Source organism: Danio rerio, chromosome 2 (assembly GCF_049306965.1).
Source record: "Danio rerio strain Tuebingen ecotype United States chromosome 2, GRCz12tu, whole genome shotgun sequence".
Taxonomy (NCBI): Eukaryota; Metazoa; Chordata; class Actinopteri; order Cypriniformes; family Danionidae; genus Danio; species Danio rerio.
The window spans coordinates 9,608,943-9,634,339 of record NC_133177.1 but is presented as its reverse complement, the minus strand read 5'-3'; the positions used below and the strand labels follow the sequence as shown (position 1 = coordinate 9,634,339).

The window sequence follows — 25,397 nt, the reverse complement described above, 5'->3', positions numbered from 1 at the left end:
AACAGTAGTGTCACAAGATAGCATTATTTTATGATATTTACAGCTTGCTCTTATTTTCTGTGTTATTGTACTCTGGGAAAATTTTAGTAATGTTTTCTGGCAAAAAAAAAAAAAAAAACTTTAAAGTAAAAATGTTAAAATATAATGTATGGTAGGTGCATTAGCCTAGTGGTAAGCGTGTTGACGTATGGTGGAGTAGCATGTCAGGGTGTCCCGAGTTCAAATCCCAGCTCGAGGACATTTCCCAACCCTAGCCCCTTTCTCTCTTTAACTTCGCTTGCTGTCTCACTGTCCTATCTAATAAAAGCCAAAAGTAAATCTTTAAACAATAATAAATAGATAAATAAAATGTATAATATATAACGTAATTACTATTTGTTACATATTTTAGTGCTTTGTAGGTCTACTGTATCTGAAAGTGCTGCCACAGTCTACAACAGTAACACGATAACTGTTTAACAATTGTTAATAAGTTCTGTATGAATCACAAATAAGTTCTTTGGAAATGAAAATATCAGTTATTCTATATAGAACTGAGATATGAGCTCTCTTAGGTTAAAGCAAAAATAATTTGCTTGTGACTTGATTTTTTTTTTCCCAGATAGATATTACAATTGAAAAGAAAGGGTTTCTGCTAACACTAATACAGTGCACCAAATGCTGGAGATATTTCCATAATTTTTTGCTCGAGAAATAAAAATCTCCCCAACAAGAATGTTGTCACAACCAGCGATCGCTTCCCAGAGGATCGCTGGTTCTCACACGAACTCTAAACTACATTTCCGCTTTTCCCAGGACTACACATTCATACATGCACTGCTCCCAAACACGCACGTCTGTTCATTCATCTATCCTGATTGCATCACCAGCTGAGCCTTGTTTACAGACTGATTTCATTCCATTCATAAGCCACTCATTCACGCTTCCAGTTTGCCGAGTCTTGTTTTCCCAGTGTGACATTACGAAGCGGTTTTCCCTGTCTTGTTTCTCCGTGTATTGATCCTAGCCTAGTACCCTTGTTATCCTGTTTGGCCGCCTGCCTTTAGACCTTTTGCCTGTTATATTGACAACGATTCTGGACTGCCTTAACATACCCGTTTGCACCCGATTTGACCATTGCTTGCCTGACATTGAATAAACTGCATATTGGATCTTACCTCCTGTTGTCTCCTGTCACTCCACCCCAGTCGTGGTAACAAATGTAAAGCAATTATTTTATTTGATGTTATTTTCTATGCAATGAATTATGATTATTTTTTACAATTTTTTCTCTGCATTTGTTTACAGGTCGATGACTACAGCACGCAGATTCCTGTGTGGGTCTATCAACAACTTGTAGGACCTCATGAAAAAGTATACAAAAATAAATAAAAGTATACAAAAAATTAATAAAAACAAATACAAAAAAATTGTTGTGAGAAAATAACTCAAGAGTACTATAATTTATTGTATGTAAATAAATAGATACTATTCATTTCTTCAACTCAATACTTAACAGTGTGAAAAATCCTTAATGATTAAAAAAAACAAAACAATAAATGACTAAAAATATTGAGCTAAATAATTTCCATTTACAAATACAATTGATAAAAATACAACAGAATTAATGCATTAAATCATAATCTAGTATGTTTAACTTTTATATAATAATGTATTCAATTATAACATAATACTTTATAGTAGGAAAATAGTGTTAGTTACAATTTATAAGCAGTTGAACTCAGGTTAGGCGATCTTTCAAGCAACAAGTGGCACTGTCTGAGAAAACGATAGGTCTGAAAGTGCAGGTCTGAGCCATCTGAGCGTGCAGGCCTGAGCATGCAGTTGAGACTCCAGGCCTGGACAGGGCCAACCTGGTGGTGGCGGGGAGGATAGTAGGTGAACGTTTGCGTCAGTATCTGAAACCAAATGAATGAAATGAATGGACAGCTTATATATTCCTTAAGTCTCCTGGCTATTGGTTTGTAACTGATATGAGCGACGGGACATTAGGTATTCCTTGTGTCTAGTGGCTATTGGTTGGAAATGATTGTTATGAGTGACGTGATATTAGGTGTTCCTTGCATAACTAGCGCTAAAAGCTACTTTTCTACTGCCTTTAGTATCACCCTAATCCTCCTTGTTAAAGCTCCCTAAACTTGAGTCAAAGTGAATGTGTTGGTGAGTTGCAACAATTTATAGTAATATTCTTAAAGTTACTCAAAGAAATGGTCTTATGCTTACTTCTTTTGTATTGTTAACTCTGCACAATAGTATAAATATTATACTCATGATCTCAAAGCAGTAAATTGTAAATTTGAGCATGTGGAATAATATTAAATTACAGTTTAGAATTACAATTAAGAATTTATAGTTTACAATTACTTTAGAATACCGTTTTTATAAGTCAATCTATCGACACGCTCTAAAAGTAGCCTAGCAACTTCACAAATTCAAAGCAAATAACCACAACAATCCAAGTTTTGTATTCGAAACAATGGCTAGATTAACACATAATCAGTTGACATCCAAATACAATATCCCATCACTGATGGCTTTACACTTTTTTTATGGATAAAACTTCTTACTTCTGAGTACTTCAGACATCAAAATAGGGAGTCAGGGTACAACAGAGGTAAGGGTCCCATTTGCAGTTTATTTACAACTTAGGCAGGCAGGCAACGGTGAAACAGATACAAACAGTATCATAATGCTAATCCAGAAGCGTAGTTAGAAAAGCAGGCGAAATATCGGTGGCAAAACAACATAAAACAAAAAGCAAAACAAAGGTAAAAAAACATGGTAGGCGGGACAAGGAAATGCTTTGAAACACTCTCTTACAGATAGACAAGACTCAAGCAATGTTTGTGAGAATGTGAGGTGTGTACATTTAGGCCAAATAATCAGTCTGCATAAGCTACAGCTGTTTGCAGGTGATCCGGAACTGGTGTTTGTGTGTGTGGTGCTTGATGGGAAATGTAGTGCAGTTCAATGGCAGAATTGTAGTTCGGGTGATAGTTAATGTTCTAAAAAACATATACAGTGCTTTACATTGCAGGACAGGTGTAGGATTGCAGGATAGTGTAATCGGTTCCTGGAGGGCCAGTGTCTTGCAAAGTTTAGTAACAACCCCAATCAGACACGCCTGGACTAGCTAATCAAGCTCTAACTAGCCATTCTAGAAACATCCTTGCAGGTGTGTTGAAGCAAGTTGGAGCTAAAATCTGCAGGAGACCGGCCCTACAGGACCGAGTTTAGACACCCCTGCACTAGACTGTTTAATCTACACAGGGGTCCAAAGACAGGTTTTAAGGTAGATTTAGTTGTGTCTATATGACCATTGGCATTTTGAAGATGTAAATGGTCAAATGTAAAGCAACTGAAGTCTATAGTGCCTCAAGGATTAGTCTAAGTATTAGACTAGTTTTTTGAAAACAGGGGATCAGTTTTCAGGTAATAATACACAAATATTTTATATTTCAACTAAACCTGATGATATTAGTGTGTTGATGATATAAAACATATGGTATAAAATGACATAAAGGAGGACCTTGTTTTTCAGGACTTGGCACCCTTTGGCATGTTATGCAAGTTATGCTATGTGCATAAGGTTACTACCATCTGCAGAGCTGTAAACTGGGCAATACCCAACACATTCATGAGATTTTACTTCTTTAAGTGGAGCCGGTTTCCTTCCGACTGCTAACAGTGGCCAGTAAGGAGGAAACTAAACTCAGTGTTGAAAAACGCTTGCTGTGCCATTCTCCCTAACCCGGAGATATGTGCCCTTACTCTGCTAGTAAGTTCCCCATCTGGTGATCCTGGCGAACTACAGAGTGTTATGTTTTCAAATACATGCATGTATTCTATCAGTGGTGCACACATTCATTTGAGAAATGTCTGAGCAGTCAAAATGCTTTTTTTCGGCAAGTAATGCTATTTTTACTTAAGTATGATTGTTTAACCACTGCATATCTCCAATGTCACAAAAACAGCATTGTTTTTTTCTCATAGATATTGCTAAGCTAAAAAACACAATGTCTCTGTCAGATGGACTACATCTAGTTTGTGCATTAATTTTCTTGAGACTGGATTACTGTAATGTTCGGCTCATTGGTTAAACTGTGTTGTACATCTCATTAAATACATCCCATTAAAGGATTAGTCCACCCAAAAATGAAAATCCTATTTTTAATTATTCACCCTCATGTCATTCTAATCTCCTGAGCACTTTGTTCATCTTTGGATGGAACACAAATTATTTATAATCTTAATAATTTAGACAAATGTGAAACGGTAGCTCAATGGTAGGCACTGTTGCCTCACAGCAAGGAGGTCGCTGGTTCAAGTCCCAGCTGGGCCAGTTGGCGTTTTAGTGTGCTGAGTTTGCCTGTTGTCCCTGTGTTCGTGTGGGTTTCTTCAGGGTGCTCCAGTTTCCACAACAGTCCAAAGACCTGGGATATAAGTGGCCATAAAGAGGCTGTAGTGTATGAGTGTATATGAATGAGTGTGTATGGGTGATACCCCAGCACTGGATTGTGGCTAGAAGGGCAGCCTCTGTGTAAAACATATGCTGGAAAAGTTGGTGGTTCATTCCACTGTGGGGAGCCCTGATAAATAAGGATCAAAGCTGATGGGAAATAAATAAATGAATAAAGAATTAAGACACAATAGTTTAAATTAAATCTTATACCTCTCTTAAACAACATAGTCTTGCCAGAAGTACGTATGGCTGCATTACATCTTTAAAACAAACACTAAGAGGCAGTATAATGCCGTTCCTTTTAGAGCTTACCAGTAGACTACTTACCTCCATATGGGCGGCTTTCCCGCTGTTACCAGCTTGTCTAGTTAGCTCGCCGTGTACATTGGCGGACTTGAGAGGCAGAGAGGAGTTGACCATTACATGGGGTTTGAGTCTGGCGAAGAATGGTTCCAGAAAGCGTGTAAGACAAAATAATATACAAGACAATATTAATAATAAACAAAAGATAATAATAAACAAGTAAATTACAGCGTGAGAATGTGGTAAAATCCGAAAACGTGGTAAAAGACGTGGGCTTTTCTTTTTCTGGATTGCTTTTTAAACTGTCGGTGGGGTTTAGGGAAGTGGGTGGCCGGGTCAATCGGTACTTAAAAAAACACTATTGGTTGGGTTTAGGGAAGGAGGAGGACGGGTCAGTCGATCAGTCAGTCATTCAGTCAGTTAATAGTGGCCCCTGGTGGATTCGTGAAAACAAAAACTGCAAAAAAACGTAGCTCCTGGGACGTATTTGGAACTCTCCAGAAGTGTGTATAGTGGTACATTTTTTAGAATGAGTCTGGGTTGTTCTAAAAATAAAAAAAATATATATATAGAACTTTGTTCACCTATGTCTTCTCTCTTTTGTCATGTCCTCAGGTTTCAAGAGGCAATACAATGTATTGCTTTTAGAGTGCATCACGCAAGCATCGTGTTGCCCATAGTAGACATGCACCCTGATTGATATTACACAGATGAATGGAGTAGTTTCTATAGTGTTTTTGGTGCACAGAAGTATTTTTGGAATGTTGTATGACAGTTGAACCACTGAAGTCAAATGGAATGGTTTGACAGTTTCTGTGGTTTCTAAGATGAATGAAGGTCTCAGGGGATTAGAACAATTTGAGCATGAGTAATTATTATTTATCCATTCATTCATTTTTGCTTCAGCTTAGTTCCTTATTTATCAGGGGTCACCACAGTGGAATTAACCGCCAATTTATCGAGCATATGTTTTTATGCAGCGGATGCCCTTCCAGCCGCAACCCAACACTGGGAAACACCCATACATTCTTGCATTCACATACATACACTACGGACAATTTAGCTTATTCAATTTACCTATACCGCATGTCTTTGGACTGTGGGGGAAACAGAAGCACCTGAAGAAACCCACTCAAACACCGGGAGAACATGCAAACTCCACACAGAAATGCCAATTTACCCAGCCGGGGCTTAAACGGTTGACCTTTTTGCTGTGAAGCAATCATGCTTCCCACTGTGCCACTATGTATGCTTATTATCTAACATTAAAAAAAGATTAATTAATGCATTCCTTATTGATAGTTGATAATGCATTAAGAGTGTGGACTAATGGGCCCTGCACACCTCACTGAAAATTAATCTCAGCATAAATTATTTCTGCTCAGTCATTTATAGTGAACTTTCATTAAAGCCAACTAAACAAAAATGCTTTTAATCACAGTATCAGTGTTCCCAATCAATGACAGCATTTTTGTGCCACGGAGAAATCTGCAGAAATGACTTGTCAATCGAGCTCATTACAATGTTTAAACATGTCATTTCAGCTTGACTTTTAACTAGATGATTGCATCCTTGATGATAATGAGCATCTTCATGCATATCTTTTTGACACCATGACCAATTTAAGACTTCAGTGGCTTTTCTTCATCACTCACAGCTCTTGACACAGCAGTGCTGAGACCTTGACTAGCGGTTTGAGCTAGCTTTTTTGTCCTATTTATAATTATCAAGTAAATCCAGTTCACTTAGCTCATTACCCAAATGCAAGAGAGACCTATTTTCACTGTCTGTTCCTGCAGAAATAGTTCAACCAAGATGAACATTCTGTCATCACTTACTCTCCCCTTTACTTGTTTAAAACCTTCACAAAGTTATTTCTTCTGTTGAACTCTAGATGTTTTGAAGTGTTTTTGTGCAGGTAGAAGGCAAGAGTTCCAGGACAATTGTGTAATTGTCTTTGACCAAGGTTAGGCAAACTGCCAAAACGATTTCAAAACACACTTTGATTTGCCCTGATTTTGTTTAATAATAATAATAATAATATAATTGTTTCAGTATTTCTGAATTTGTTTGACGTATACCGAGGCCTTAAAGATATTTAAATTAATTGATGAACTATTCTTTTTAAGGGGTTGTCCAGAGTGTATTTTTAAGGTTTGGTTGTGTTTATAATATGCAATGCAATGTGTGCTCATGTTTCATTTGTAGATAATCAGGTTATTTATTCATATATCTTACATTAATTATATACAGCTACTCAGCTAACATCAAAATGACTCTCATATTTCCTAGTTCTTCCGAAAGCCCGCCCTCTAGAGGCTCTGATTGGTCAGCTAACATAATGTGCTGTGATTCGCGGATCGGCTCCTCGTAACCAGGAAGCATCACACCTCTCCTTTACTAGCATGCACTTTGCCTCTGCTGTGAATAACTGTCAGTGTAACGTTGGATGGGGGAGAGGTGTCGTGGACAAAGGATGAAAGTGAAGAACAGGGGGTTGTCACGGATGAAAGTGAAGAGGGTTTCTTTTGGGGAGTCGTGGAAGAAAGAGAAAGTGAACAGCAGACGGCGGAGGAGGGGGGATAAAATGAGGTGCCGGATCATATTTCAGAGGCACAAATTAAGCCCTGACAAAACTAGACTTTGCATTAGGGTTATTTCATATATATTTACAGTTTGTTAATTATTTATAAAACTGTATATTACATTTCCAGAGCACCCTAACAACAACCCAAGACACGTTGAAAAATGTACAGTAGCATTAATATCCTTTTAGCAACTGTTTAGAAAACCACCAGAACCACCTTGAAAAAACACCCCGAGATGTTAGCAGTCACCTAGCAACAACCTAAAAGTAAGCACTTAATCAGACTGATGAAGACCAAGTTTTACAAACTAATTTCAAGAGCAGCATGTGATATAATTGATCACAGCTGGTCTCTCATCTGTAATCAACAATAATCCAATCAGATTAGTCTAAGCCTACAATAAATAGAGCGATTTCGCCCTGCTGACTTAGCTTTGTTTTGGAAGAATCCCCCCTTCCACCCAATCACCTCCTTTTACCAGGGTGAGCTCTTGAGACCTACCTAATCTCTGACCCCATTATATGCTTATTGAACAGGCGGAAGCCTTGGGCTCAATTATATCAGAGTTCAAGGTTCTCTCCTGGGACAGCATGCCAAACCTGCTAATAAGCATTGTCTAAGTGCATACTCTTGAAATCTACATATAAAAACTACATGTCTTTACATTGTGCTAATTAATTTTTAAAGATTAAATTGTCTGTTTCAGTCTTTATCAGAATGATTTTCTGTCTGCTTTCTGTACCAGACTCCATAGTTGTTTAAAAATATCTATAAATACTCAATATATTTATTTCAAATTTTGATGTAAGACTGTTAAAGCAGCAGTAGTACTCTGAAATAAAGACCTACAGGATCATTGGCAATTCTATGAAAATCCTCCAATTTCACAAGGATCCTAATTAACTCTATTCAATTTGCTGGAGTTCAGCAGAGTTTTTAGATATAGGTGAGGTCACACGGAAAGGAAAATCACTGGGAATTACATGTTGTTAATTTGAATCATTAGTCAGACTCTTAGTATAATTCTTTAGTACCTACAAGAACATATACCTTGTAATATCTATTATTTTTGCAGGGTAGCTTTATTCCTTCGCATTTTGAACTCTTCCCCTTAAATGGGACATAAAATGGCCCATCGAGTATTATTTGACATAATTGAGCCTTATTATCTGTAATAGTCTATAAAGCCACATAAAGGCTGAAGATTTTAATGTGTCTCTCAGAGATGGATGTCAATGCTTCTTGCAAAAAGCCTTTTTGAATCTCTATTCCGCCTTCTTTGAAGTCTTTATAGAAATCTGAGCACACGCTGAGCTTTACAAGGTGTACATCCAACTGTTTCTTGGTAACACATTTGTTGATTATCCTTAGCAGGAAGGCTCCTTAGCGATAGCCTTTAATTTAATGAAAAGGTTGTATGAAACATAAATAAAGGCCCCGCCTCATGTATCCTATTTAAAATTTGATTACACGGTTGATTTCCTAACCACCACTAGCTCCAACATACTGTAGGTGTCAATTAATACATTTCTACTATATGTTCTTCTTCATCTTTTATTTGTATATACTTTAATATTTCACGCATGCAGTATGTGCTAGCACAAACCTTCTGTCTGTTGTTGACATACTACAAGCTGAGCTGTCCTGCAGGGATGAGGGAAAATCTTTGGACCAATTAATTGAATGATCTATTCACAATGATAACCTCCTGCATTCATGGCTCCTAAGTAGAAACTCTCATTTATTTCTCACTCAGTTTGCCTCAGTCGGGAGCTGAACCCATGCAGGAGGGCCATTCTCATCTATCTCCTGAAAAAAGAGAGAAAGATGTTATTGACTCTACTGTGGAATATCAAGGATTACTGTCCAGTCAAGCCTCAAAACCAACTCTTGCTAGTAAGTTCTGCTGCAGTACAATCATTTATTAGTTATTATGTTCAAGTTCCAGTCACGATTACAGTCACAAGTTTGGTTGATGAGAACAATGTCCCTCTAACTCATTGTCATTTATCAAGCAGGGGGATGAATAGAAGACACAGTTTTCCACATATACTTGGCACTATGGATATCTTGAAATATCCTTCAGAGTGCCAAATATTCCATTAGTATTTCAAGCATTCATTAAAGATGTGTTCAGAGACATGCTAAACTGCCGGTTGATCATCTACATCAATGATATTTTGATATATTCCAATTCCCATGCTGAACACATGTCAGGGCAGTACTGAAGTGCTTGATCCATCACAAATTCTATGCAAAGTCTGAAAAAATGCTAATTTAAGCAGATCTCAATATTCTCCCTAGGATACTTATTCTGAGTGGAAGGCATGAAAGTAGTACTGGTACAAAGTGGTACTGTCTAAACTGCAGGGTCTGCCTGTGAAACTACATTCATAAGGCATTTTTTTTAACATAAGCAGTTATGGTGAACCTAATTATTATAAACACTTACCCCTCTCAGCGGCGAGGGCGTCTGGACAACATATGGACAACGCGATCCAACCTGTGCAGATCGCTGGTAAACACACAGATTAAATAGGACTACAAATCTGCTAGTAATTGGACTAAAAGAACCAGTCATGCACCACACAGACACACACACAACCAGTTTCTGATCCTGACTGATTGCAAGCACATAGCTGATGCTGCTCAAGTACTGACTACACACACGTATATTCGGCTTACTTTGAGACACTCATTGCTGAGTCTTGTTTACTGTTTAGAGGCATTACAACATGTTTCCGTTGTCTTAATTTGCTGTGTTTTGTTCCTCACATTGTTTATCTGTTTATACCTGTCTGCTGCCTGCCTACCATCAGTGACCATCTGCCTGTGTATCTGACTACGACTCTGAATTGCCTACATACATCTGTGTGCCCCTTTGTTGACCTTTGCTTACCTGACCTCTCTAATAATCCTGCATTTGGATCCGCACACCTGTTGTCAGTGTCACCATTGTTACAGTGTCCCTCCTTCTCCCAGGTTTTCAGCACGGCACCACTAGTTCACCTGGCCGCCGAGAAGAAGAAGGTGGAGAAACAACAAACTTTTAATGTAACTTTTAAACAGCAGCTCCTCACGAAAACTGCCGTCTAAACCAAAACAAACACAACATAACTGTGTCCAGACCTGGACCTCTCTCAACTTCCAGAGCTCCTTCAATGGGATTCGAGACCGGTGTGTGCCATAGGTGTTCACTTATGCGCCAACCTCATTCCGTTCCCACGGCTTTCGGCCTCGCCTCTTACCACATCACTGACCACAAAACAGCTTGAATACATATAAAGTCCAGCTGTCAATTAATTTATGTAAATATTATAATCACATTTTCGTTTCTTTCATTATTTGTTCATTAATCGATGAACATTTTTGTTTCTGAATTCATGTATTCACATTTATTTAAAAAGTTTTTACCTATGAAATGACTGGGAGGTGACCGGAAATGGATATCGCAGAAGATAGATAAAGGGGTGGAAGAGCATCGTCATCGAAAATCCTACCAGTTGTAGACTAGAGAACAAAATTAAGAAGAGATTATGACATCTATGATTGTGTGAGGATAGAAATTTCCTCCTTGAGTAACAAAGAACAGTTTATCGCACTGTATTTACCCAATACAGCATTAGCAGCTAGTCAAGAGACCCGCGAGTATGCGATTATGAACCGCAATTGTGGATCACTTCTCTACATCACAGAAGTAACACAGCTATCCTAGATATCTAAGGCCTGAATCTCAGACAGGCCAGATGGGTACATATTTCCACATGGTTTAATTTCACTGTCACTTATCTTCTCGTTTCTAAGAAATTTAAGACTGATGCGCTGTCCCACCTATTTGAAGACAAGACCCCAGAAAACACTGAAGAACACATCCTGATAGAAAAGTCTTGCTCCAGTCCAAGAGTAGTCGTAAACACCTTGATTAGTTGGATCAGGTGTGTTTGAATAGGGTTGAAGCAAAACTGTGCAGAACTGCGGCCCTCTAGGAGTTGAGTTTGAAACCTATGCATTTAGCAAGAGGGTATTGCAATTGTAGGGTCCAGCCAGTTGGTCCAATGGTGGATGAAGGTTCACTGCATGTTCGGTCTTTCCAGTGCACAATGTTGATTTATATTAAACTTAACTCATATCTGACTCCAATTTTAGTATGAGGTGGTTTAGAATATTAATATATTTATCCTCGTTTTATCTGACTCCAATTATAAAACATTAAGAAGATTATATCAATATGTAATTTAGATAAATGTTTGAACCCTTTGTCTTCACTAGTAACTATTACATCCGTTCATTCGGGTGCTCATGTCGCTCAGAGAAATCGCCTCGGCCGAAGGCGTCCCTCACGGTCACACTCCGGTCAGTCTTGAATATTAAACAGAGGTAAATTGACTAATACTTTAGATGGCCGCTACCAGCGCGCTCGTTCTAAAATACTTTAGTTAGTCCCGCTTAGATGTACACCTTTGAGTTAAGACAATCATCATTTCTAATTAGAGGTTAGGGCATTAATATAAATGTACCCGACTACTGGACTCTATAGTAACTTTGGTTTTCACCAAGCCCATGGTTTCCCATATGAACTTAATTTAGAATAATATTACCTTCAAACAAAGGTCGGGTACCCAATCTAGGTTAGTCGTGCAACACCTTGTTGACCTAGACGGAAGTTATCGCCCTTTCCACCTAAGTACACATGAATCAATATCAAGAGTCAGCCGGATCGCTAAAACACAATTAGTGTGCCCAATGCTCCATCTCAACTGGATTTTAGTCCGTCTACTGACCTGACGCAAGACGTGCGGAAACAAGGATACAGCGTAATCTACTTGAATTAATAATTACAGAGTGAGCAAAATATGGTCAAACATTACAATTTATTAGTCAGGTAAATGTATTATGCCAATTCAATCAGTCAATTCATAAATGATCAATACAAAACATCAAATTATCAATGATAAATCCAAGATGAAAAAGATGCATTCCTGACTTTGAAATATACATAACATGGGGCAGACCCCATGTTATGGGCTGATCTGGTTAGGCAGAATCGCGCTGAGTTTTTCTTAGACCTTACCTTAAATAATCCAAGAATTCCCTCAAGGAAGGGGGTGTGAACAAAAGGCATTCACACTTAGTGGCACACCCCTCTCAGTGGTTCAAAAGATGCCTGAAGTTATATATTTATTGTTCTGATTATGTCTATTTCTGAGAGAATGAGACCATTGTACCAATCGCACTGAGACATTTCAAATGATATCAAACATGATAGTTAAAGTCAGTTTGGTTAGTCTAAAACATTGAAACATTGAAATGACCATATGTGTGACTTGGGGGGATGAAGCTGAGTCTCAGCATAGTCAGATGCAAATGCAGCAGGAACTGGTTTTTCCCGCATTCCTCCCTGGTGGGTTGTGAAGTCACCAGTCTCTGTTTTCAGCTCATGTTTTGAATTGTCAAAGATATCAGAATATTTGTAATATTTCAATTCTTACACAATACTACATTTGGCATTGCTTTTTTTCTATCCTGTAGGCTGTAAGGGCCATGATGAAAGCAAAATATGCTGAGTCCAAAAAAAAAGGCCAAAGCTTAAGTCAAAAATGTGACTGCAGTGAGCACATGGAGGTTCATCAACATGGATGCCTACCCAGCAGTGACTTTATAGACATAAACACCTGTCTCGATGCAGTTTTGATGGGAATACTAAAAGTCACACTGCTGAACATTTTGTGAAAGCTTCCCCTCATGGAGGACTGGGGGTATCCAACAATAGCACATGCCTGTCACAGATGGCGCTGCTAATATGATAGCCTGTGGCAAAAAACTGAGGCTACACCACACAATCTGCATTGCACACATTCTTAATCTGATGGTTAAAAGGGCTCTTGACCAGCCTCCTGTGCTTTCTAAAATTCGGGCCAAGGCAAGGAAACCCATGGGGTACTTCAAAAGCATCACCTCTGCTTATGCCGAGTTCACTACATGATTTTCAAAATTGTTGGGTTGCTGTTGTTTTCACACTGCATGACTATCTGGGGTAGCATTCAGTTGATGCTGTGGTCACACTGCACAACGGATCAGGGACAGAAGGATACAGACACAGGATGCAAGACTACACTAGAAATGATCATGACAACTCTGTCTGGCTCACAAACACATACAAAAAGGTGACATGGAAGTAATTCAAGACCACATGCGAGACTGGCAATGGGATTTTGCAATAAGTATTGTTTAGAATTTGCCATTCAAATGATTTGTGACCTGATTTGCAGTAAAAACCCCAAAATTGGGAAAAAATAACATGGAGGAGAAAATGATTGAGGAAATTAATGATTGTCCAGTCTTCAAACAGAGAAAAATGTGCTGCTGCTGTGGCTGATCAAGCAAATGTTTCTGCTTTGTTTCTTAATTAATTTTCTTTTTTTGCTGAGTCCCTTTATTAATCTTAGGTCCCTACAGCAAAATGAATCTCCAACTTATCCAGTAAGTTGGAAACTTAAACTTTAGTAACAGTTTGTGGTCATTTAAGAGAAAATAAAACATGCAGGAGGGACATGTTTGCATTTTATTAAGTGTATTTGTGTGTTCAAACATACATCCGAATTACCAAAGTATCCCAAACTTTCGCTCCTCTATAAATGGCGTGTAGAGAAGCTGATCTGAATGGGAACAGTTTATCATACGGAGCGTGTCCGTCAGTCAGCATGCATACACTGAATTCAGAGGTTGCGACAATTGACGCACAGCTTTATTGGAAAGAAAGTGAATGCAAACATTTTTGTATTCATTTTAGTGTGCTTTCAAGCCAAAATAAAGAGAAAGCATTATGTTTCTTTATTTAACCATATAAAAACTCATTGAGATCAAGATCACATTTGCAAGGGTAACCTGGCCAAGAGGCCCGCAACGCACAACTTATGAAAAAATAAAAATATATATAAATAATATTAATAAAAAATAGAAAAAATAATATAATACAAAAATGCAGTTCAGTTGATCAGCGATACCACATTACAATATGTTAAAACCACATACATTGAGAAATGGACTGTTGTTGGTTGTTAAAAAGGATATGTTCAACTTACTTTGGCTGCGTGTTTTTTGGACTGTGGGAAGAAACCGGAAAAAACCCATGCAAGCACAGGGAGAGTGAGCAAACTCCACACAGAAATTTAGACTGGTTTATTAGAGACTTTAACCAGAGACATTCTTGCTGTAAGGGATCAGTGCTTATCACTGGGCCACCATGAAACCCATCTAGAAAGGCGGTGGTTGGGTGGTGTTGGGGGTTGGGGGTGATTTGTGAAGACTAAGATACTGAGATAAGAAACTCTGCTTATTTATGGTGAGTTAGGAATCATCTGATTGGTGAATAAATTGTAGACTATGGTGGGACAAGCCGTGGACAATCATAAGCACATGATCCTCTAGAAATTAGTTTATAAATAAACTTCAATTATTTACTTTAATTTGATAGCCAATTTAATTCAAGTCAATAACCTTATGACACAATTACATTATACAATGATTATATAACACCAGAAAACAAACAATATGTTAAAATTATTTAACTATATTCTATTTATCCAATCCACCTCATGTCTTTGGGCTGTGGGGGAAATTCATGTGGACATGTAGAGAACATCCAAACTCTGCACAGAAAGGCCTCTTAAACTTGAACCAGCAGGCACAGGATGTCAACATGATGTCAGATTGACATTGTACCCCATCATTGTGGGGATGTTGCAATTTGTTTGGAAATGAAAATCATGTTGACATCAGATCCCAACATCAGGATGACATCAATGTCCAACGGCTAACCTAAAATCAACCAGATATCAATGCCTAATGGTGTTAAGCTTGACGTTGTGTGGACGTTACAATTAGATGTTGAATTTTGGTTGCCACACCTGATGAATAAATAGTTTTTGATGTCAATATGACGTTGACTCGATGTTGGAATTTGATCACTTTCCAACACAACCTAAAATCAACCAAATATCAGAATCATTTGATGTCATTATTGGATGTCAATGTTGTCTTTAGACAAATTGAATTTTGACCACCTTACATCACAACTTAAATCTAATATTAACGTCTTATGATGTTATGTGCTCGCTGTGAGTGACCTTCTTGCTGTAAGTTTTACCCACTAAGCCACCATACTGTCCCTAGGTTTAAAACTGGTCACATAAAATTCGTTCCACTTGCTCTGCAAGAAATGCAGACTTTTTATAAGAGAACAACTAATTGGTCTGCAGTAGCATAATGTAAACTTTGCACTTCTCTGTAAAATTGTTGGACATTTAAGGAACAGTTTTAGTCAGGATATAAGCTGGCCCTTTGCATTAATATTATACCCCAAGGTGACTCAATAATTGTGCTTGTGGGCCTTTACGAGCCTTTGAGCAAGTCCTACAGAGCAAACACTTCCCATAAAATACAGAATTGGTTTTCAAGCCAATTTGCTCAAGTGATACCCAAATCTAAAACAGCAAGCTTTGCTTTAGGACCCTGTATTGAAATGGGTTGGCTTTGATGATGTTAAATGCTAGGTCTTTGTTTAACAATGTAAAATGGTGGCAGCAGCTGGGAGCCAAGATCTGTTTTTCATTGCTGGCAACCAGTCTCTGTAACACTTTACAATAAGGTTCTTTAATGCATTTACTGACATTAACTAATCATGAACAACACTTGTAGAGTATTTATTAATCTTAATTAAACATTTACTAATGCATTATTAACATTCAAGTCCATGCTTGTTAACATTAGTTAATGCACCGTGAGTTAACAAACTAACAATGAACAACTGTATTTTCATTAACTAACGTTTACTAACATGAATAAATACTGTATTAAATGTATTGTTCATTGTTTGTTTATGTTAGTAAATGCATTTATTAACATTAACTAATAAACCTTATTGTAAAGTGTGACCCCAGTCTCTATGGATGAGATAGTTGGTGGGAGTTCAAGTGTGTGCTCCTGTTGTCTGTTTTCACTTTCAGATCAAATCCTCTACATCTGACATAAGTCATTTTGCAATTGGTTTTGTTATAATTTGATGGAACACAGGCCGAATAAGCCACAATAGTCCAATAGTCCTAATAATTCCTTATAGTTTACTCAACTTTTTGTGGAAGCCTAGTCACATTTTACCACACACTCAGCAACAGTACAAGATTCATACACACATGGTTTACATGTCCTTACTGACAGCTTTCTCAACTGTTTATTTGAAAATGTCCTTGTAATTTTATTTATAGGGAGGCATGGTGGCTCAGTGGTTAGCACTGTTGCCTCACAGCAAGAAGGTTGCTGGTTTGAGTCTCAGCTGGGCTAGTTGGCATTTCTGTGTATAGTTTGCATGTTCTTGTGTTTGTGTGATTTTCTTCTGGGTTCCCCAGTTTCCTCCACAGTCTAAAAACAGGTGAATTGGGTAAGCTAAATTGTCCATACTGTATGAGTGCATATATGAACGCGAGAGTGTTTGGGTGTTTCCCTGTACTGGGTATTGGCTGGAAGAGCATCCGCTGCGTACAAAATAGGCTGGAATAGTTGGTGGTTCATTACTCTATGCTGACTCCTGATAAATAAGGCACTAAGCTGAAGATTTTGAATAGAATTTTATGTATATAAATAAGATGTAAGCACAGGTATAACTACCTGCAAGGCATTTCTGCCTGATGCACCTCCGCTAATGCCATTTAGACTGGCTGCAGGGTCATCAGCTGGGAGCCACCCATTGTTGATGTTCCCGGAACATCACCGGGTGGTGGAGCAATGGTAAGGTAGTCTCCCTACCGCCCCCTGCAGCCAACCCAAGGTTCCTTCTCTCCCCCATGACTTGTCTTTCCTCCTAAGCTCTTTTAGCACCCTAGGTATATTGGTGCCTCTGACACCAATAGACTTCAGAAACCGTTGGGTAGAGATTCCAGAGAAGCCTTGGCAGCCAATTTCCACTGCATAAGTGAACTTGCGCCACCCTGCTTCATTACAGAAGTCTGCAAGGTCTGCATATCTCTCCTTCTTCCTCTCAAACGCAGTCTCCAGCCCGTATTCCCATGGCACTGTTAGCTTGATCATGATGACTGTTTTTGCGATGGTGGACTAGAGCAAAATATCAGGCCGAAGTGAGGGTACAGCAGTTTGCTGGGGAACTGATAATCGAGATCTGCTCTCAGCTTCCAGTTGCTTCCAGGTGATAATTTGAAAATGATTTGAAACTTCTTTCTTACTGAACCTGTATAAAACATTTATTATTATTATTGTTATTATTATTAATATGCTTAGGAAGAGGGTGGTGCAGTGGCGCAGTGGGTGGGACTGTCGCCTCTCAGCAAGACAACCCGGGCTCATTGTGGAAACGTAGCCCCGCGGACGTTTCTGCAGACCGCGAAATACGTCCCAGGAGGTACGTATTCGAGCAGTTTTTGTTTTCACGAATCCGCGAGAGGCTGCTGTGCATGCTCTTTTGCGTCACGAACGCCTCTCTGGAGCGCGCGCCGTTCATGTCCGCGCTGTTCTCGCGTCAAAAGCCGCCGGAGGCCGCTGTGGAGCGACCGTCCGTCCGACTGACTGGCTGAATGACTGAATGATCAACCGGGCGGCCGGCCAATGGGCCGCCCCGGCCGCCCTCCTCTTCCTCCTCCTCCTTCCCTAAACCCAAGCGACGGTTTGCAAAAGCCATCCAGAAAAAAAAAAAGCAAAAGCCCTTGTCTTTGATTTTGACTGCGTTTTCGGATCTCGCCGCGTTCTCGCCCTTTTTTTTGGGATTCTGTTTTTCATCTTACCTGATTTCTGGAACCGCTCTTCCCCGGACTCCATCCCGGTCATCCCCGTGGCCGGCTCCTCCTCCTCCGGGCCTCCGCTCCGCCGACGTAACGATGCGAGCTAAGCGGACAAACTGGTTGCAGCGGGAAAGCCCTCCACACGGAGGCGAGTCGTCAGCCGGCGAGCGCGAAGAGGACGAGCGGAGCGGCGTCACACCGCCCTGCAGCGTTCACTCGAAAAAAACTACACGCGGCCATACGTACCTCTGGCCACGCAAATCGCGGCCTCCAGAAATGTTTGCGGGGCTACATTTCCAGAATGAGCTTGGGTTGCAGCAAGAAGGTCACTGGTTCGAACCTCGGCTGGGTCAGTTGGCATTTCTGTGTGGAGTTCACCCCAAGTTCATGTGGGTTTTCTCCAGGTGCTCCACTTTCCCCCCAGTCCAAAGACATGCGGTATTGGTGGATTGGGTAAGCTAAATGGTCCGTAGTGTACAGTATGTGTGTGAATGAGAGTTTATGGGTGTTTCCCAGTAATGGGTTGCAGCTGGAAGGACATCCGCTGGGTAAAACATATGCTGGATTAGTTGGCGGTTCATTCCACTGTGGCGACCCCAGATTAATAAAGGGACTAAGCAGAAAAGAAAATGAATGAATGAATTTAAAATGTATCTATTAAATAAGTACAGGTTTAGCATAAAACTCACCTCCCTCGATAATCTTTGTTGTGTGCTTTACACCCCTTTGGGATAAGCACACCACCACATTACACACATTACATAGCATTGCTTTGTTTTGTTACTTTTCAAAAGGACGTATGAAGGAAATATGAAATATGCATGATCTTCTGCTGCTGACGACATATAGCAGATCTAAGACTGTCCCTCACCCTTGTGCGCTCTCTCTCTCTCTCCTAATGTGGCTGTCATAGCAACAACTACACATGTGCCTTGTGGCAGAATATGCAAAGAGGTGAGACCACACATGGTGTCTGCATTGGCTTACTCATTCTGCATTTCGGTTGTCCTGCAAACAACTGTTCTGCAAACACCTTTACTGACATCAGACAATAGCTACATTTCCATCCACCTAATTATATTCGCATTTTGGATATGTGCATAAAAAATCAGTTGATGGAAACGCCAAGATGCGCATAAGTTTTGTAAATGCACATAAAAAACACATGCACATAACTGAGCAGGATTAACTTTTCATTCAATAAAAAAAGATGGCCATAAACTATGATAAACAAAAAACACTTTTGACAAACAAATTCCAGTATGAGCATTAAAGTCATGTGATTTTGTCATAAGAGATCATGTGATAATAAAAAAAAGTGCGTGAATGACTAAACCAGCAGGCTGAGCATATTGTAAAATATCTGAAATGTTGTTTTGGTCAATCTAAAATGCCTTCACCATTTCAGTATAAGTGTTATTATTAGGGATGCACCCATGCCATTTTTTTTTGGAACCGATCCCGATACTGTGCGTGTTTTTTTTTTTTTTTTAAGCATAATAAAGTTTCTATAGCTCTGGTGCTAAACTCAAATAATATATCTTCTTTAGTAAAAACAACCATCCTGTAGGCCTATACATCTACAGCACAATCTAACTAAAAACATGATGCTTGCTGTAAACTAAGTGAAGTTTCATAAACTGATTTCGAGAGGAGCACGTGATATGATTGAGCACTGCTGGCCACTCATTTGTAATAAGTAATAATCCAATCAGAGTGATCCTAGCTTCCCCCCTTCCGCCCCATCTCCTCCTTTTCCTCCCTTTTCTAAAGGGGGAGTTATCGAGACCTACCTGATCTCGGATGCCCTGATTTGCTTATTGACTGGACGGGAGCCCTGGGCTAAAATATCTCCGAGCTCAGGGTTCTCTCCCGGGACAGCATGCCAAACCTGCTATAAATGCTAAGCATATCTAAGTGGGAAGTCTTGAAACTACATTATTTGAGCATTCAATATGACATTGATATTATCTGTTGTGGTCCAGCTTATGTTTCCTTTTTTAATATTAAGATTTTCTTTGAAACCTGTAATAGGCTACCACTACTGACCCTAATCGTTGGTAAAAAGAAATCAGTGTGTTGAGGATCTGTCCAATGTCTTATTGAGACATTTCTAACTTCATAACTTGTGATCTCCAGAATTGTATATAGGGCTTTCAGAATTAGCCTAGGTTGGCTCTGTGTTTAGGGTCTCAAAGAGTTCCTTTGCCATTGATTGAGCATCTGCAAATCCCGACTGTATTTTGAGAGAGAATGTTTGCACTTTCAATAAGTCAAAGAAGAACATCCATTTGCATTGATTTCGACTGCAGCATCTTGTTCACCTACTGAAAATTTGTTAGGATGACAAACCATACAACAGTATGGTTATCTATATCATATCAAAAACCTGAATGCCACTTCTGACAGGGCCTACTTGGCAATGGAATAATTCACAGTTTGCCTTCCTTCAACGAGAGTATCTCTGATCTCCTTTACTTGGTATCTGACAGCTGTAATGCTTTGCAGCCTGCTTTCCCATCTTACCTCGCTGCAGGACTTCAATGTGAATTGGACATGCTTCACTAAGATGCTCCATTGCTGTGTAGATCCTAAAAAAGAATGAAGAGTTTCTGCACATAATCAAAGTCGCCAACAGAATCCTTTGATACCTTTGCTGCATCTGCTATCACAAGATTCATTGAATGTGCTACACAAGGTACAAACAAAGCTAAGCTTTTGGATTTTTCATTAATTGACTTGGTGTTTCCCTGTCATTTTAGTACTTGTCATAAGCCTGTCCTCTGCAGGTTTTTTTTTTATTTAGCAAAATTATTTTATTTTAGTATCAATATACGATGAAAAAATAATATATATTGAGCAACTGAGATATTGCCCCCCTCTGGAGTTGGAAAAAAGGTTTTAAAAAATGCTTTACAGAGTGTTTTCATTACACTGTAAAAAAAATAAAAATCGTAAAAAAAAGGTCAAATGACTGGCAAAAACATCCCAGGTTCATTCTGAAAACGTAGTGTGCGCTTTTTCGTATCTCGAACGTCTCTCGCGTGTGCCATTCGCGCCCGCGCTGTTCTCGCATCAACCCACCAAAGGCCGCTGTCTGACTGACTGAATGATTGACTGCGCGACCGGCCAATCGGCTGACCCACCCTCCTCCTTCCCTGAACCCAGAAAGTTTTACCGATTGACCCGCCCGCCCGCTCACTTTTCTAAACCCAAGCAACAATTTAGACCCTCGTCTGTTTTTTTTACCACGTTTTCGGATTTCACCACGTTCTCACCCTGTTATGAACTCGTTCGCTTTATTTTTTGGATTCTGTTTTTGTCTTACCTGATTTCTGGAACCGCTCTTCCTCAGACTCGAACCCGGACGCTTTTGTCAACTCCTCCTCTCTGCATCTGAAGTCCGCCGACGCACACGATGAACTGACCGGACAAACTGACTGCAGCGGGAAAACCCTCCACACGGAGGTAAGCGGTCAGCCGGCAAGCACAAAAAGGGAACAGCGTCACACCGCCCCGTAGTGTTCGCTTAAAAAAATGAAGTGCAGCCATACGTACCTCCCGGGACGTATTTCGCTGTCTCCAGAAACGTCCGCTGGACTACGTTTTCAGAATGAGCCTGGGTTAAACAAAAACTATAAAATTACGGTAAAATTTCTTTGTTGAAATAAAGTGCAAAAAATTATAAATCTACAGATATTTTCATTAAAATGTTTAAAGGAAAACATTGTTGTTTTACAGTTATTTCCTAGATTATTACGATCAAATCCGTTCAATAAAGTTACACAGTAAGAGTTTTACAGAGAAACACTGTTATTTTACAGACTTTTGCTAGATTATTACGATCAAACACCGTCAATAAAATAACTGCACTAAAAGTTCAAGAGAAAAGAATGTTATTTAAAAGAATTTTCCCTAAATCATTACAAGTAAACACCTTTAATAAAAATGCTAAGACATGCTTATGGTCGTAATTTAAAAGTTTTATTTTGGATCAAAAAAAGCTTGGAAAAAACAACAAACAAGATAAAACCGATTAAAATTCTCACAACTATAACATTAGTTTAATATTAACATACATTTTATTGAATAGTATTCCTGTAAAACATGTAGAGGTTTAAGTTATATGGAATGATTCAGTTCCAAATCTTAAATGAAATGGAACTGTAAGGTGAAGGGGACCATGACAAAGAAGTGCAGATCCAAATGCAGGTTTATTACACAGAGATGGTCAGGTAAGCAACAGTCAACACAGGGGCAACCTGTAAACAGATGTATGCAGAAAATCCAGAGTCATGGTAAAATAAGAAGCAAATGATCAGTCCTGGCAGCAAACAACATAAACAATTAACAAACAAAGCAAGGCAAAAGAAGAGAAACGCATCATAATGTTCACAGTAGCAGTATAACAACACTAAGCAATTAGTGCATGCGTCTGTGCTGCTTTTAAAGTCCATGTAATCAGTTCATAACGATCCTCCGACTGTGTGTGTGTGCAATCAGTGGAATCCGGAACAGGTGCATGTGATCGCTCTTAGTGTGTAACTTTATTGAACGGATTTGATCGTAATAATCTAGAAAATATTTGTAAAATAACGCTGTTTTTCTGTAAACATTTTAATGAAAATATCTGTGGATTTATTATTTTTTGCACTTTATTTCAACAAATTTTACCGTAATTTTATGTTTTTTTGTTTGGCGACCATAGCTGCCAGTCATTTGACCTTTTTTTTTTACAATCTTTTTTTTTTTTTTTTTTTTTTACAGAGCACGTAATTACAATTTATTACTTTTAATTAAAAAAAAAACTGGAAAAAACAGTGTAAATAATACGGCAATTTTATTGTATAAAACAGACAAATTGCTGTAATTTGTCATTACTTACATGGTACATGAAATAACAGTCAAGCTGTTCATTTACAGACATTGTTTATAATTTTTAGGATCTTTTGAATATAATTTAAAATAACAGTAAAATACTGTATAAATAATAATGTAATTTCCCTGTATAAGAAACACAAATGTCAGTAATTTGTCTTTAATAATAAAGTACCTAAAATGAAAGTCAAACTATAAATTTAGAGAGATTATTTGTCATTTTACTAAATTTTGAATATAATGTGAAATGACAAAAAATACTGTAAAAAATTTAGAGATTTTTTTTGTAAAATTATTATTTTTTTTACTGTGTATAATGTAAAGAAGCAATTCAGCTGCATCAGCAAAGAAAATAAAAATAAGAAAAGAAATAGAGGTCACACTTTACAATAAGGTTTTATTAATTTTGAAAACGCGAGCACGCATAATATAACCTCCTAATATCCCCACACATATGTGAACAGCCCCATAAAAGAGAAGCAAACTGAAAAGTGGACAGGCAGACGAATCAGTCAAAGGGACAAAGGTCAGATGGGCAGAATGATCAGAATGAAGAGCGGTCACATCAGTGGAAAAATCAAACCTCACAGTCAGGGAGAAACAGAAAATCAAGTCTGTAAGACAACTCAGAACGATACCAATAGCAAATCCAACTCTAGAATCGCCAATAGAGCACATAGAGAGACGTCAGCGACTAGGGTGTTATTCAATTTCATGTTTAAAGGGTAGTTTGTCCAAAAATAATAATAAATAATCACAATTATTAATAAAATAATTGTAAGAAAATAAGATATTGGGTCCCACTTTATATTAAGTGGCCTTAACTAATATGTACTTACAGAGGAATTAATAGTTTGTTACAATGTACTTATTGTGTAAATACATGTATTTACTGTGTACTTAATCTTGATTAAATACATGTATGTAATTACATCTGTAATTAACTTTTGTAATTACATTTGTAAATACACTGTTTACCATCCCTTACACCTTAACCCACCCTTAAACCTACTCATGCCACCAAACCTTTCCATAACGCAACCTCTATTCCAACTCAAAAGCATCACAAGTGTTCTCAAATACATTATCAAAACAGTAAGTACATTGTATTTATTTTTTTAGGTAAGTACATAGTAGTTAAGGTCACTTAATATAAAGTGGGACCAGATATTGCTTCTCTCAGACAACTTTAAAGTCTGAGGGTACTCTGTGTTTTAAGAACATTTCACGAGTTCACACCTGCAGTCGTTTAAGTATGAGTCGTATTTGGCGTGCTGTCCGGACAGAGGGCTCTGAGCTCGGGGAGACAGCCCAACTCAAGTTATTCCTCTTATCAGGAAACAAAGAAGAGTTGGGATTTGAACGAGGTATCTAGCCCGGCCCCAGAACGCTCCCCCCGGGAATGTAATGCTTAAGAGGTGAGGTGTCGCGTTGGTGGAGGGATGCTAAAGTCGTGAGATGCTGCAGGTAGGACAGCTTTGGTATATATAAGGGTTGTTCAAGAACTGATTTGATAATAGAATAATTGTCAATGACGTATTCCATACTGAAACTTCTGCGTGTGCTCCTCTCAAAATTTGTTTACAAAACATCACTTATTTTAAAATAGAGATGCATGATATTTATTAGACAGATAAATTCAAGCTCACAGTCAAGGAGAAACAGAAAATCAAGTCAGTTAGGCAACGATACCAATGGCAAATCCTACACCAGAAATAAGAAAACAGCACATGGAGAAAATTCCCCGACTTGGGTGGCAGGCAACTGCAAGTTTAAAGGGATAGTTCGACCAAAAATAATAATACATAATCACAAGTAATAATTAAATAATAATAATAACATATGCTGCAAAAAATGCTTTTCTTACTTAGATTTTTTTGTCTTGTTTCTAGTCTAAAAATTATCTAGAAATTCTTAAATCAAAAAAAAAATTCTAGACAAACAAAACATAATGTCTTGTTTTATGAAATAATATGCCAAAATGAAGTGAGTTTTTCCTTAAAACAGGCAAAATAATCTGCCAGTGGGGTAAGCAAAATTATCTTACGTCAAAAGGAAAAACTAAATTATTTTATACATCCCTACCTGAGGGATTTATCAACCAGCAAAGAGGAAACAAAACTGTATCCCTTCTGCTCTAATTCACTTATTCATTTACTTCAAGAGGTCAATCCTAGTGGACTACTGTAGGTAATAGTGAATGAGGAGACAGGGGCAATTTCGTATACAGCAGCTGTTTCTAAAGTGGAGGCCCTTTTTTTTATCCTTTTCTGTTGTATTGTGTGACATTAAGCTTTTTCAATCATCCTCTATGTAACTGGATGATGCTTCTAAACCTGATTACTTCTACATACAGGGCCTCTGGCTTTGTTGTACTAC

At 38.5% G+C, this 25,397-nt stretch overlaps 2 long non-coding RNA genes across 2 annotated transcripts in view; one reads left to right on the top strand and one right to left on the bottom strand.

The window, feature by feature from the left end:
- The window catches only part of LOC141377751 (uncharacterized), a 35,931-nt gene extending 25,200 nt beyond the window's left edge, over positions 1-10,731 (top strand). The window contains exons 3-5 of the long non-coding RNA XR_012390592.1: positions 1,288-1,353; positions 9,110-9,249; positions 9,369-10,731. This is a non-coding gene — a long non-coding RNA (uncharacterized lncRNA). The remainder of the gene's footprint in view (positions 1-1,287; positions 1,354-9,109; positions 9,250-9,368) is intronic.
- Positions 134-20,828, bottom strand: LOC141377750 (uncharacterized). The gene is made up of 6 exons (XR_012390588.1): positions 20,667-20,828; positions 10,253-10,362; positions 9,806-9,868; positions 8,960-9,162; positions 4,790-4,898; positions 134-4,609 (listed from the first exon to the last, which is right to left on the bottom strand). It is a non-coding gene; the product is annotated as an uncharacterized lncRNA (long non-coding RNA).
- Positions 20,829-25,397: the final 4,569 nt, after the last annotated feature.